Below are 12,788 nucleotides of genomic sequence, written 5' to 3' on the forward strand. Positions count from 1 at the left end.
CATGAGAGATCACTAGAGGGAGACTTGACATTGAGCGAGCTTCTCATGAAGCGGCTGCTCGATAATACAGCAGCAGAGCAGAGTGCCACCGCACTAGCGACGTCGCTGCTCGCAAGACTAGGGGCGAACCAAGGCTCAAAGAGCTAGTCCAAAATACCAATTGTTGCCAAGCAACTCGACAAGTACCAACCCCATGATGACCCATACAACTTTGTTGAGCAGTTTGAGCAAGCCTGCGAGGCCAACGGCCTCAATGACCTAACTCAATGCTCGCAAGCATTCGGGCTTTGCCTATGCGGCAAGGGTAGGATGTGGTATACGAGCCTAGATGCTGTAGAGCGAGCCAACTTCAATGGCCTCAAGGATCTCTTCATCAAGAGATTTGCCAAGCCCGGATACTCCGATAACCTACTAGTACGCTTGATGAACGTCAAGCAGAAAGAGAAGGAGGACATCCGCAACTACGTAACCCATGTGAGGAGTCTCTTCAAGAGAATCCCTCCACTGAAAGAGCAGTTTCGATTGTATTCATCAGCGGAATTCGAGACGAGGAGCTATATAAGGCTTTGGCGGGCAATTCAAGCTTGTAGTGAGATGTGGTAGCTAGAGTGTTTGAGGAAACTATCAGAGTCAATGATCAGCTGAAGGAGCGGAGCTCCAGGACCTCGAGTGTAGAGGAGACCAACTCGCAGGGTTTAGAGAGAGCGTCAGCCTCTAGTGAGCGATCAATCCCATCATCCCAATATAAGGGGAAGGCCACCAAGACAGACCAAGATGGAATTAGCCAAGTTGCAAGACATGTTGAGATGGACAACGCGCCCGCACATCCAATGCGTGTACTGTGGCGGAAACCACTTACCGGCCGAGTGTCAAGACCCTAGGTCAAGACCTTGTGCTAACTATGGTAGGTTTGGCCATGGCATCGCGCAATGCAGATTACCAAGAAGACTTCCGTACTCACAACCCTACGGCCAGCCTTACCTAGCGAACAGGCCGCAGCCATTCCTTGGAAGGGGAGCCCCATTGGCCCTTCCCATACCTAATGATATGAAGCTAGTCATTCCTAGGATGGAAATAAATCCTACGAGCATCCCTAGACTGCCTGGTCCTTACATGACCCATCCACCGAGCGATGCTCCGGTCCACTACGTGGAAGAGCCAAGTGAGGAAGAAACCTATATATACCCTTACGTCTCGCACGACGATGAGGTCAACGCTATCCTCATGGACTATCGACCCATGCCGGTGATAGTGTTAGGAAGAGGACGAGATAGAGGCCTGGGAGGGCAGACGCAGGATCCAGTCACCTGTTGCACTTGTGGTCATGGACTTGTGGTCACCCCGGTTATGTCTCATCACGCTGCCCTAAAAGAGAGCAGCAAAATAGAGACAAGGCTGACCAAAGGTGCACAGAGTGTGAAATCACCCATCTCTTCATAGACTGCCCAAAGCGAAAGCCATCTTCTAACTCAGCCAACGTACCATTTGTCCCATTGGGGCTGTTTGGTGTCAAAAACCTTGATGGGGAGGCCACACCTATCCTGTTGTGGGTCATGACCCGAGCCCAAACGAAGCAGGCCGGCATCTCTCTGCCAGGACCTAGCAACCTTGAAGCAGCCTTGATAGGGAAGAAAAGCCGCAGGCGTAAGAAGAAGAGATCAGAAGCTAAAGTCACACTAAAAACTGAGAGTGCTACGACTCTGCTTGCTGGAAAGAAGGTTTCAGATGTAGAGGCAGAGACTTCAGCCCCTAAGATGGCCGAAAAGGGAAGCACTAAGGTAGGGGAATACCCACATCCTAAGCGACAGCTAGAGGCCATAGAAAAGGTGAAGGAATGGGTGAAGGAGGCTCAAGAGCATCTCAAGGACGCTGAGCCCATCATAGAGGACGAGGTCGATGATCTCTCCAGCATAAGCACGCCAATAGCACCGCCCCAACCTAAGTCGGCAGAAGCAACCATGCCACAAGCAGTGCTGCTAAGACCAAGCCTTAATGCTACAGAGCCGCAGATCAGTTGCGGCCATTGGCCAGGACAATCTAGGTTAGGGAAAAGACGAGTATCCAACGATCTCTTGACCACGCTAGTGACTACCCCTGTAACACTTAGCCTAGGAGATCTGCTTAGGTAGCATCCTAACCTATGGCAAGATCTTAAGCAGTGGGTTGAAGGGTCACGAGAGCAGGTCATGGCAGACCCTCAAGACAATGATGCAGAAATGCAAATACCGAGCTTGACGCTGCACTCTATGCCTAAATCCTTGCACATCAATGCCTTCTGGGAAGGTTTTGAGATGCATGCGGTCTTGCCGGTTTTAGCCCTAGGCGACACAACAAGAAAGGGAATCGTAGACACGAGAGCTGGGGTTAGTGTGCTTAGCCACGCAGTGCTTCAGACTTGGGAAAACCCGCCTGTCAAAACTGCTAGGTTTAATGTCACGCTAGCAAATGGTATGAGAGTGAAGCCATTCGGGGTACTTAAGAATTGGCCAGTGAAGATCGCGGGTGTCTAGTTCTCTATTGACTTTATAGTCATGAAGGGAGTGGACTACGATATCCTATTAGGCCGACCCTAGATGCGCAATGCTAGAGTCATCGAAGATTGGGGTAACGGCTTGATCTTCCTTGGCAATAGAACAGATGCGGTAAGGATAGAGATGGACACTTGGAAGACCTTGCCAGTCGACCTAGACGCCATCTCTGCTATGCTCAAGGGTAACACACAGGTCAAGAAGTCTTATGGGCCCTTGACCAAGTATATCCCATGCCCAGAGGATGAACGGGATTGGATGCACGTTCTCGCTACAATCGACCTGCCATTCTCAGATCATGAGGCATATAAGCAAGCCATCAAAATGATCGCAAAGTCTAACAAAGCACTCTCTATACCAGTCTGCATGATGGCAGGAAGCCTCCATGGAAAGCCTAAGCATGTCACCTTCCAAGTACCATCCAACAAAAGGGAACTCCAGGGGATACTGGAATACCTAACGGACAAGCTAGCTGGCAATCCAGCTGCAAACTTCAAACCACTCCAGGATCTCTTAGAGGAATCCAAGTGGCAGTGGACCAGGGTGCATGATTTAAACCTCATGTATAACTGGACCCTAGTTCCTTACCAACGACACGAGACATACCAAACCCTAGGAGACGACGAGTAGTCAGATGACAAAGATTCTAGCAACGAATACAAAGACTACCAATCCTTTAGTGATGAGAGCGAGGGTGAAGTAGATACCGTAGAATAAGACACTGAAGGACAAGAAATTGAGCAGATACGAGCAGACTCCAAGCCGCAAAATAGGTAGACCTTTGTCAAGAATCGCGTGGTGGAGGGGGTTGCTCAAGATGCTGCGCCGAATACACACAGAATGCACAAGAAGAAGCTCACTCAAGAGACAAGAAGAGAGATGGAGGCCAAAACGTTTTCTTGCTGGTTTCTTCTTCTTCTTCCACACTCTTTACAATGTACTCAAAGTATAGATAAGATACAACATAAAAGGAAAGTGGCCTACTAAGTTAAACAATGCATAATCAACTACACTAGTTGACTGGCGCTATAACTATGCCAGCTGTAAATAGGTGTAACAACCTAAATATAATAAGTAATGAGTCAGTGGCCATGTGAGAGTTATAATGACCACCGACGTGCTAAGTGTAAACATGTGGACCCATCTAACCAGGCGGTCCATCATCCATGTCCACATGTGTTGAGCTTGCCATCTCAACACTCCCCCTCAAGCTCAACTGCATCTCTGCAACTCCAAGTAAGCTTCGAAACTTTTGAAGCTTCTCTGTATCCAATGCCTTCGTGAAGATATCAGCTATCTGATCATGTGTGCTTACATACACCAAGTCAATCTCACCTGCTAGTACCTTCTCTCTCACAAAGTGGTAGTGTACCTCAATATGTTTTGTCCTGGCATGGAACACAGGGTTCCTAGCCAACTGTATACTGCTCATGTTGTCACAATAAATGACAACTGGACCTTCCACCTGCACATCCAAATCAGCCAGTAACTTCTGCAGCCATATTACCTCACATGCTGCAACAGCAGCACCTCTATACTCAGCCTCTGTACTCGACAAAGCAACTGTAGATTGCTTTTTGCTGCTCCAAGCAACTGCTGCACTACCAAGAGAGAACATGTATCCACTGGTAGATCGTCTATCAGACATACTACCAGCCCAATCTGCATCTTTGTATCAGAACACTTGTACGTCTGTACCTGCCTCATAGAAAAGCCCATAATGTAATGTGGACTTCACATATCTCAGTATGCGTCTCACTGCATCCAAGTGTGGCTTTCTAGGTACTTGGAAAAACTGACTCACAAGACCAACAGCGTAGCTCAAGTCTGGCCTTGTAATGGTCATGTAGATTAAACTCCCCATTATCCTCCTGAACATAGTAGGGTCTTCTATCTCATCCCCAACATCAGCACTCAACTTTACATTTTGCTCCAACGGGACTGAAAGTGGTTTGCATGCTGTCATACCATACTTGGACAACATATCCAAGCCATACTGTCTTTGGGATAGCCATATACCATCATCACATCTGATCACCTCAATGCCAAGGAAGTACCTTAGCTTGTAAAATATTACACGGCGCAGCGAACAGAATCTGAGAAAGAGATAGAGAGTACACAACAGATAAGAGGAGAATCAGTAAATTCTTTAACTCCAAACAACTGATACAAAGATGGCTCTGTCCACCCGTGCGCTTCCAATGAATGAAGCTTAGATGGCGATCTAGACAGAAGATAGGTGAAGAGCTTAAGGCTAGCTGGAACAACAACTCTGACTGGGTGAAAGATGAGTGTAAGATGGCTGCGAAGGGGTTTAGCTTTTATAGCCCGCGAAGGTCGTTAGGTCGGCCTGCTGACCGACCTACCATATGAGCCTCCACTAGTCGGCCAGGGAATATTCCAGGGAATATTCCCTTTACCATCGGGCCGGGGGCGCTGCCCCCGGACCCCCGCCAGGGGGGCCGCTGGCCCCCCTGGGACCCCCCAACCAGGGGCCGCTTCCGCGGCCCCCGGACCCCACAATAGGGGCCCCTTTTAACTCCCTTACCACGCAACTCAATGCAATGTGCCTCGAGTTGCTACCAGCTTAACCACTCCGTCTAACCCAAAGATTAGACCCACAACAGTCACCTTTTTGCCATCCGGTCACATAGACCTCATCTGATATACAAGTCAGGACTCAACCAATGTCCGGGCTCACATTTGGCTTCTCCTCATAATGGGGGCCTTACAACTTTGAGCACCATGGATCATTGGTAGCACCTAATGAGGGTGGGGCATTGATCATATCTAACACCCCCCCTCAATGTCCACCCATAGGTGAACTATCTCCTCGGCCCAATGCCGAGTCTCTGAAGATGAACTTGAAGCAGATCCTTCGTAAGTGCTTTGGTGAAGATATCTGCTCCATTCTCCTCTGTTGGACAGTAGACCAATTCCACTATCCCATCCTCCATCAAATCACGCACATAGTGATACTGGATCTCTATATGTTTGGTGCGTGCATGAAACACTGGATTTTTGGCAATGGCGATGCAACTCTGATTGTCACATCTCAGCACAGTTGGTTCTTCATCCTGCACTCCCATATGCCATAGAATCCTTCTCAACCATACGGCCTCACATGCAGCAAAACAAGCTGCCTTGTACTCTGCTTCGGTAGAAGACAATGCCACTGTTGGTTGCTTCTTACTAATCCAAGAGAAAATTCCTGAACCCAGAGAGAAACAATAACCAGAAACTGACTTCCTGGAATCAATGTCTCCTGCCCAATCTGAGTCACAGTTCCCCACAAGAGAAGTTCCGAAACTGTATGTGATACCATAGTCAAGAGTTTTCTTCAAGTATCTGAGCACCCGCATCCCAGCCTTCCAATGACTCTCATGAGGTTTGTTTGAGAACCTGCTCAAAACACCAACAGCAAAACTGATATCTGGTCTGGTGTTACACAAGTAGATTAGACTGCCGACCAACCTCCTATACCTCCCAATGTCTGCTAGTGCTGATGTATCCTCAACGGATAACTTTACATTCACCTCCATAGGTGTAGCTATCTCCTTGCACTCGGTCATGCCAAATGCCTTCAAGATCTCCCATGCATACTTCTTCTGAGAGATGAAGATCTTTCCTGGCTCTTGCCAGACTTCAATCCCCAAACAATAGTGCAGCAAGCCCAAGTCTGTCATTTCAAACTCAAAACTCAAAGCCTTTCGAGTTTGGTTGATCATATCTTCATAGTCACCTGTAATAAGAAGGTCGTCCACATATAGGACAATCACTACAGACTTTTTACCATCCCTGTAAACATACAAGTTAGCATCTGAGGCACATCTTTTGAAGTTTAGGTTTAAAAAGAACCTATCTATCCGCTGGTACCATGCTCTGGGGGCTTGTTTCAGCCCATACAATGCCTTCTTTAGTTTACACACTTTGTTCTCAGAATGGGGGGCCTCAAACCCTGGTGGCTGAGCCACGTACACCTCCTCCTTGAGGTCACCATTTAAGAACGCTGACTTAACATCCATTTGGTACACTGGCCACTTCTTGTGGGCAGCCACTGCAAGTACCGTGCGAATAGTGGTCATTCTGGCAGTTGGGGCAAATGACTCTTGAAAATCAAACCCTTCAACTTGTGAAAATCCTTGGGCAACCAGTCTAGCTTTGTACTTTTCTAAGGTACCATCAGCCTTGTACTTTACCTTCCAGATCCACTTGGTGCCAATAATCTTCCGCTTTGCTGGCCGATCCACTAGCTCCCAAGTGTCATTCTTCATTATGCTGTCATACTCCGCCTGCATAGCAGCCTTCCATGATGGATCTGCAAGTGCTTCTTCTAAGTCAGTTGGCTCCTTTACTTCTCTCATAATCTCAACCATCAAGGCCATGTTGACTATGTGAGCAGAAGCCCTCCTTTGCTCCTCTATTCTCTGAGACCTCCTTGGTCCGTCTGCCTTCTCCTCAACAGATGCAGGCATAGGATTATTGTGGTCATAGAGCTGCTTCACCCAGCGCGGCAATGGCTTTTCCGGTGGGGTGATGTCAGGTTGGTGAACTTTTTCCTCATCATCTGAAGATGATGCTTCCTCCTCCTTAAGGATAGGGATAGCTCTCGGGACAGGTTCATAGTGGACTACTTCTTCGCTTGATGATAAAGTGGAAGACCTTGCCTTCTCCTCCTCCACTGTATGCGGCTCCTCCTTGAACACCACATCACGGCTCGCGATGATCTTCTTTGCCTCTTGGTCATATAACTTGTAAGCCTTCTGCTCATCACTATAACCCAAGAAGATACATTTTCTGCTTTTTGGTTGTAACTTGTTTCTCTTCTCATCTGGAACATGTGCATAACATTCACATCCAAAAATTCTGAAATGTGAGACAGATGGTTTCTTACCAGTGTAAGCCTCATGAGGTGTTTTTCCCTTGAGAGCCTTTGTATAGCTCCGATTTAGAATGTAGACTGCAGTATTAACAGCTTCAGCCCAAAAATGGTTAGGTAATCCCTTGCCCTTTAGCATGCATCTTGCCATCTCCACAATGGTGCGATTCCTGCGTTCCACAACACCGTTCTGCTGAGGTGTGTGAGGCGTTGTCAATTGACGCTTGATACCTTTGCTCTTGCAAAAGCCTTCAAACTCCTTTGAGTTGAACTCACCACCACCATCTGTTCTAAATTTCTTCACACTTTTCCCTGTTTCATTCTCAACAAGTATTAGCCATTCTTTAAACTTACCAAAAGCTTGAGCCTTATCACGAAGGAAGTACACCCACATCTTCCTACTGTAGTCGTCGACAATCAACATAAAATAAGAAGATCCCCCCAAGGCCTGTGTAGGCATCTTACCACACAAGTCAGCATGCACCAACTCTAGAGGAGCATGTGCTCTATTCTTGCTTTCTTGTGGAAATGCCTTTCTCTGTTGCTTGCCCATCATACAAGCTTCACATGGTTCCTTCAATTCAGTTATTGTAGGTAGGTGAGCAACCATACCTTGCTTTTGCATCTCCTTCAATACTGCAAATCCGATGTGTCCAAACCTTTCATGCCAAAGCTTACTTGTGCCCACTCCAGCGGTGGCTGTAAGAGCACTTAGCTCATACAGGTTGTTCCTTCTTTCTCCTTTGCCAACAATTGTGCCAGCACTATCAATAATTTCTGCACCTGTCTTCTTGAACCTCACTTCATGACCAAGATCAGTTATGGCAGCAACTGATAAGAGATTTCTTCTGATTTCGGGAACATACAACACATTTGAAAGCTTTTTGACTTCACCATTTGCAGCAACAAAAGAAATAGTACCTGTGCCCGCAGCAGGGCATTTAGCATCATTTCCAACCGTCACAGTGATGGATTCTTGTAGAGGCTGCATAGAACTGTATAGACCTTTCTTGTTGGTCATGTGACGGGAGGCCCCACTATCCAACACCCAAGAGTCAGTGGTAGATTCTTCTTGCGCCGAGGAGCACACTTCCTCAATGGTCGCCATGAATAATTCCAACTCTGCTTCAGCCGTATTGGCTGTCTCTTTCCCTTTAGTTTTAAGGGTACCATTCTTTTCATCTGCCTTCTTGACACGACAATCTGCAATTGCATGTCCTTTCTTCTTACAGTAGAAGCACTCTCCTTGAAACTTCTTCTTGCCGCCCTTTTTCTTTTTGTCACCATCATTTTTGGTGGAGGAAACACCTTTGCCTTTTGCATTGGCAGAGAATGCAGCATCTCCATTGTTGCTTCCTTCTCGGGCTTTCAGCCTCAACTCCTCCTCCATTAATAATGCACAAAACTCCTCAAAAGTCAAAGCTTGAGGTCTCACCTGAGTATTAAGGGCAGTTACTAGTCCATCAAACTTTTGTGGACAAATCCGAAGACACCTCCGAGCTAGCTCTTCGCTAGTCTTTTGTATCCCAGCGCCAGCCATCTGGTCGCGCAGATTCTTAATCCGAGTGATGAATGCTTCAACCGTCTCTCCTTCAGCAAACTTCTCCGCTGCTAGTTGATTCTCCAAGTTTTGAATCCTTGTTTGGTTTCGTGTTTCATACTGACTCCTTAGTACATTCCAAGCCTCTGACGCTTTGGTTGTATGCTGAATCAGAGTCAAAACACTGTCAGAACAGCTTGTAACTAAGGCACACAATGCATCTGCATTCCTTCGTTTCCAAGCTCGTAGAAGATCTGCATTCGGAGGAATCATCACACTAGGATTTGATGGGTCGGGGGTAGGCTGTGGTTCTGCGTCAGTCCCCAGCACAGTCTCCAGAAGCTCATAAGAATCAAGGATAGTAGTAATTTTGAACTTCCACAAGGTGTAGTTTGTACCATCTAACTTGCCTTCGCTGAAGGTTGGTGGACGAATCCTCAGTGTTTGAATAGCCGGTACAGCAGCACCACCTCCTGCACCGCTTCCTGATGCGCCAGAACTGCTTCCCGGAGTCGACATCGTTTCTCTTTGCTGTTGAAGCCTTTGCCTCTTGCACTCTCTCCGATCTCTAGAGCCCCCTGGGCTCTGATACCATGTAAAATATTACACGGCGCAGCGAACAGAATCTGAGAAAGAGATAGAGAGTACACAACAGATAAGAGGAGAATCAGTAAATTCTTTAACTCCAAACAACTGATACAAAGATGGCTCTGTCCACCCGTGCGCTTCCAATGAATGAAGCTTAGATGGCGATCTAGACAGAAGATAGGTGAAGAGCTTAAGGCTAGCTGGAACAACAACTCTGACTGGGTGAAAGATGAGTGTAAGATGGCTGCGAAGGGGTTTAGCTTTTATAGCCCGCGAAGGTCGTTAGGTCGGCCTGCTGACCGACCTACCATATGAGCCTCCACTAGTCGGCCAGGGAATATTCCAGGGAATATTCCCTTTACCATCGGGCCGGGGGCGCTGCCCCCGGACCCCCGCCAGGGGGGCCGCTGGCCCCCCTGGGACCCCCCAACCAGGGGCCGCTTCCGCGGCCCCCGGACCCCACAATAGGGGCCCCTTTTAACTCCCTTACCACGCAACTCAATGCAATGTGCCTCGAGTTGCTACCAGCTTAACCACTCCGTCTAACCCAAAGATTAGACCCACAACAGTCACCTTTTTGCCATCCGGTCACATAGACCTCATCTGATATACAAGTCAGGACTCAACCAATGTCCGGGCTCACATTTGGCTTCTCCTCATAATGGGGGCCTTACAACTTTGAGCACCATGGATCATTGGTAGCACCTAATGAGGGTGGGGCATTGATCATATCTAACATAGCTCACCTAAATCCTTCATCTCAAACTTCATCTTCAAACAGCTCTTGACTTCAGCAATCCCACTATCACTATCACCTGTAATAATCAAGTCATCCACATAGATGACTATGATGACCAAACCTGCTTCTCCCTTTCTCACATAAAGTGAGTGATCAGCATCAGAAACATAAAAGCCAATATTGACAAGATACTCTCTGATCTTGTCAGACCATGCTCTAGGTGCTTGCTTGAGCCCATAGAGTGCCTTCTTCAACCTGCACACATACGTGGGATGCTCTAAATCTTCATAACCTGCTGGCTGATCCATATACACTTCTTCCTGCAAATCACCATGCAAGAAGGCATTCTTTACATCCATTTGCTGCAACCTCCAACCTTTGGCTGCTGCCAAAGCAATCACACATCTGACAGTTGCCATCCTAGCAACTGGACTAAAGGTTTCATCATAATCTATGCCATATGTCTGGGCATAGCCTTTTGCAACCAGCCTAGCTTTGTACCTGCTAATAGAACCATCTGCATTGTGCTTAATCTTATAAACCCACTTACATCCAATAGCTTTCTTTCCCTTTGGCAATGATACTAGATCCCAAGTCTTATTGGCCTCTAATGCAGCCATCTCCTCATCCATTGCTGCATCCCAATGAGCATGACCAATAGCCTCCTCAAAACATGTGGGCTCAACATCCTCAACTAGTTTCACCATATAAGCATAATGGTGAGCTGCATAACCTTCAAAACCAAATCTTTTAACAGGGTATCTCACCCTGCTAGACCTGCGTACCACTGGATCACTCAATGGAGTCTTTGCATTAACGCGTGCTCTCTGCACACCTGGAGTCCTCACTGAAGGAATGCCAAGCTCATCATCCAAGCTCTCTGAGCCACTGGAGTCTCCATCAAGAACTGCATCAATGCCTTCTAACACCTTATTCTTTCCTTTGTCTTTACCTGTAGTGCTACTAGATGCACCCGAAGATGTAGAGGTACTCCTTAGTCTCCCAGACCAAGGACTACCAGATGATGTCTCTGGTCCACTAAGAGTCTGTGATTCTTACTTTTCAGCCTGCACATGAGTGTCATGATCATCATCATCATCCAATGCATCACCACTAGATGCATACCAACTGCTCATTTCATCAAAGATGACATCCCTGCTCACTCTGAACTTACATGTGACAGGGTTGTAACAGCGATACCCTTTCTGCTCTAAAGAGTATCCAATAAAGATACACTTTTCAGCCTTTGGATCCAGTTTCTTCCGCAACTCATCTGGCACATGAACATATGCAATGCAGCCAAATACTTTCAAGTGTGAAACATCAGGCTTCTTACCTGTAAAACATTCTTCGGGGGTCATACCATGAACTGCAGCTGTGGGAGTTCTGTTCATAATATAAACAGCAGTATGAACAGCCTCAGACCAAAAATGCTTAGGCATATTCTTTTCAGCCATCAAAGCGCGTGCAACTTCTGCAATATGCATGTTTTTCCTTTCTGCAACCCCCTTTTGCTGTGGGGTATATCTGCATGTGAACTGTCTCTTTATCCCATGAGACCTCAGAAAATCACTGAACTCATTGGAGAGGTACTCTCCCCCTCCATTTGACCTCAAGCACTTTACTTTCAAGCCTGTTTCTCTTTCAACTGTAGCCTTGAAAGTTCTAAAGTGCTCAAAAGCTTCACTTTTTTCCTTCATAAAATATACCCATAGCTTTCTAGAACAATCATCAATGAATGTGACAAAGTATGAACTGCCTCCAAGAGATACATTTTGTGTAGGCCCCCAAATGTCTGTATGCACAACATCAAGGATATTTCTGCTTACATCTCTATCATGTGAAAAGGGTTGTTTTGCCTGCTTACCAAACTGACATGCTTTACATACCTTCTGAAATTCTGCAACTTTAAATGTAGGCAAACCTGTAACCAACCCTTTGGACTGCATTAATTTCAGCCTTTGTACATTTGCATGTCCAATGCGTTTGTGCCAAATTTCAATGTCTGCAACAGCACCTTTTCCTTTGGCATACATAGCAGAATTCATAGTAGGAATTCCAGCATCTAGAGTGAACATACGTCCAACTCTACTTCCCTTTGCTACCAACCTGCACTTGTCATTGAAGTCTTCTACAAAGCAGCCCTTTGCATTAAATCTGACTTGCAGCCCTTGCTCTACCATTTGACTGACTAACACCAAGTTCTTTGTAATAGATGGTACATGCAATACATCTGAAAGACTCTTTGTCTTACCATCATGCAAGGACAAGGAAACTTTTCCAATGTGTGAAATTGGGTGGCATGAGTCATCACCCGTCTGCACATAACCTGCATTCTGCAAATCTTGCATCTCTCCAAACCATTCTGCATGGCTGGTTATATGATTGGATGCACCTGAATCAACATACCAAACATCTTCATGTCTTCCCTTTCCTGTAACAGCATTCAACATATGCTGCATAACAAACAAACGTTCATTTTTGTCTTCATTTTGTCGTGAAGACGATGCATAG

This window comes from Lygodium microphyllum, chromosome 6 (assembly GCF_053477565.2).
Source record: "Lygodium microphyllum isolate KBCC chromosome 6, Lygodium_microphyllum_v1.1.10, whole genome shotgun sequence".
Classification (NCBI taxonomy): domain Eukaryota; kingdom Viridiplantae; phylum Streptophyta; class Polypodiopsida; order Schizaeales; family Lygodiaceae; genus Lygodium; species Lygodium microphyllum.